Source organism: Balaenoptera musculus, chromosome 3 (genome assembly GCF_009873245.2).
Source record: "Balaenoptera musculus isolate JJ_BM4_2016_0621 chromosome 3, mBalMus1.pri.v3, whole genome shotgun sequence".
In the NCBI taxonomy this organism is placed as follows: domain Eukaryota; kingdom Metazoa; phylum Chordata; class Mammalia; order Artiodactyla; family Balaenopteridae; genus Balaenoptera; species Balaenoptera musculus.
The window spans coordinates 14,864,042-14,867,157 of record NC_045787.1 but is presented as its reverse complement, the minus strand read 5'-3'; the positions used below and the strand labels follow the sequence as shown (position 1 = coordinate 14,867,157).

At 47.5% G+C, this 3,116-nt stretch overlaps 1 pseudogene; it reads right to left on the bottom strand.

Annotated features, from left to right (window-relative positions):
- Positions 1–360: 360 nt before the first annotated feature.
- Positions 361–1,421, bottom strand: LOC118893533 (annotated as a pseudogene).
- Between the last annotated feature and the right edge of the window lie 1,695 nt (positions 1,422–3,116).

Below are 3,116 nucleotides of genomic sequence, written 5' to 3'. Positions count from 1 at the left end.
AAATGTTAATATCCCAACGTAAATTTAAGATACTCTTAAGAGTTACTTAAAATAATATTTCTAATTATCTTTTCATCCTTGACACAAATAATAAAAAATATGCTCTTTTAAATTGTTTTTGACAGCTTTTGCCTATGGCTTTCACATGCATCTGAATTTTTTTTTAAGTCCACAAAAAAATTTTATTAACGCAGTAAGTGAAGACCCAGTCACTTTGCACGTCGAACCCCCTCCAAAGGATGGGGTTGGGTTAGGGAGAAACCTGGTGTAGGAATATCTCCTATCCCTCAACAGAGAAGACTTGAGGGAGGAAGAGGGGCTATGCAAATAGGTTGTCCAAGGTGGAAAAGAAAGGGAGTATTAGATGAGGATGACAGCCGAAGAGGAAGAGGAGGATGGAGAGGGTGAGGGATCTGTTGAAGACCCAAAAAACACAAAGGGGGCTGGGGCTAGGGAGCCAAAGGAGGTGGGAAGTGCGGTCCTGGAGCCCAGAAGTGGGGTCCGTTCTGAGGCAGGGTGGCCCCTTCGGCCCCCTTCCCCATGGCCCAGTTGCCCCTGAGTTCCTTCCTCCTGTTCCTCTTCCCCAGGATCCCGACGAACAGGCTGCTTGCAGATAGGGCAGGTCTTCTGGGTCTTAGTGAGCCACAGGTCCACACAGCAGCAGTGATTGATAGGCATGAGCACAGGGAAGTACCCTCAGCTTGCCCCCATCCTCATATTCATCCAGGCAGATAGCACAGACATCATACTGGTCTCCCTTCTGATAGTCATGTGTAGGAATCTGCTTCAGTTGCTCTTTGGTCAGTGGTTTACTCTGGCGCTCTTTCTGGAGCTGAATACAACGAACTATCAACATCACTCCCATGCTCAAAATTAGCACTCCCAAAATCCCCAAGAAAAGGATGAGGCAATAGGCCAAGAGGAATCCATCATCTGGAACCAGAAGCACCTGAGCCCCCTTCTGGTAGACAAAGAGGTCACGCAGGTACTTAGAGTTCCTCTCGCTGATAAACACAGACGGGATCCAGATCTGCTGCTGGATTTCCTCATTATTCCACAGCATGCTCAGAAGTTCATTGGAATTCACATTGTGCACCACAGCTGCACCATACCCAGCCTTCCGAGCATTTAGGACTTTGAGGTCAAAGTTGCAGTCAAATATTGGAAGCAGTGCAATGAAAACTGACCCACTGACCCGGGCTGGGGGCGGTGGAGCAATGGGGCTGCAGGCGTTGGCTGGGCGAGCCTCCACAAGGAACCCCTTAAGTCCCTCCCAGCCCAAGGCAGCCCCAAAGAGAGCTGGGAGGTCTGCAAAGTCCATGCTGCCGTTGTGGTCTGAAGTCACTCGAATGAGCCCCATGACAGGGTCCTCACAGCACAGTGGCCACAACCTCAGGAAGACGGAGGGCCGCAGGGTGCATGGCAGCAGTGGGGGAGAGGCTGAGGAGGCCGTGTCTTGGTGGCAGAAGCAGAAGCGGAGTTCTGAGCCCTCTCCCCCTTCCTTCGGGATCCCAGAGGTCCAACCACCCCCAGGTGCTACTTTGCAGCTACATGGGGGTATCGGGAAGGAACCCCGGCTCTAACTCGTTTAGTGGAGCTAGGAAAAAGACATTCATGTGCCCTTTTCCGGTATACAGATAAAACGGGAAAAGGGGACAGGCGCAAGCACAGGTGACAGAAAAACTTCTGGAAGAGTTGGGGAGCTCAAGGAGGTGGGACTTCCAGCCGGGTGGGCCGTTTTCCTATCCCCGGGCAAAGGGCTTCCGGTAAAGAAAATCAGGCTGCTTCCGGCATTGTAAGCTCAAGACGAAGCACTTCCGGTCCTCTCTTCCTTCCTCTGGCTGCTGCCGCCACTACCGCCACGGTACCTTCAGGTCTCGCGAGAGTGTTCGCTGCACTTCCACCCCATCAGCTGAAATCTTTCAGAGTCTGTCTCCAGAGACTTCCTAACTCTGGTTTAGCCTGGCTCACTCGATCTTGCATCCAAACAAGCAAAATGGAGAAACTTCTAGCAGATTATTAATTTTGATGTAAGTTTTATGGCAGTTGATTCTAACTAAGAATGTGTACCAGGATCTACAAGTGCGAGTCCTGTGTTGTCCTATCTCCCAAACAAGTAACTGACATCTGAGATAATTCACAAATGCTGCCATTACGATACAGATAACCAAGGATCATCTGTATTAAAAGCATTTAACATTTTAATCATTTTATCCCAGTGACCCAATACAGTCTTTTAAACTAATAAATTTCTGTTTCTATGTCAAACACAGTATGGAGATAGGAATAAAAATCTTATTTCTTTTTTTTTCTTTTTTTTTTTAATTTTTTATTTATTTATTTTTGATTTATGACTATGTTGGGTCTTCGCTCCTGTGCGAGGGCTTTCTCTAGTTGTGGCAAGTGGGGGCCACTCTTCATCGCGGTGCGCGGGCCTCTCATTATCGCGGCCTCTCCTGTTGCGGAGCACAGGCTCCAGACGCGCAGGCTCAGTAATTGTGGCTCACGGGCCTAGTTGCTCTGCAGTATGTGGGATCTTCCCAGACCAGGGCTCGAACCCGTGTCCCCTGCATTAGCAGGCAGATTCTCAACCACTGCGCCACCAGGGAAGCCCTAAAAATCTTATTTCTTCGTGAGGACCAGTTTAGGCTAGAAGGTGTTAACCTGCTGGGTGTTTGGACAGTACATTTTTCTAGGATATTGTAGAGGCCTGGAGGTTTTGATGTAGAATTGGATCTATGTGACCAAGGAAATAGCCAGCATATAAAATTGTTGAGACTGAGGTAGATTATTTTCCTTGTGGGCCCATTTACAACATGAAAAAGTATCCCTTAGTTCTTAGATTTTGCATTTGCATACAGCTATCCTTTTTCTCTTTAAGTGGTATACCAAGAGGTCAAAACCTAGATTAGAAAAGGAAATTATAGGCCACTTTAAATAAAGAAGTGCCTGATTGGCCAAGTCAGAAATGGAAGGTTTTATTCTGAGCACATTGCTCCAAGTTGTCCCTCCAGACTTGGGTGGACAGCGTCTCACATTACAGTATCATCCTGCCATTTTTGTACATTGGTTCCATTTGCCGAAATATACTTCCAGATTTCTTTCATCTCTATTTT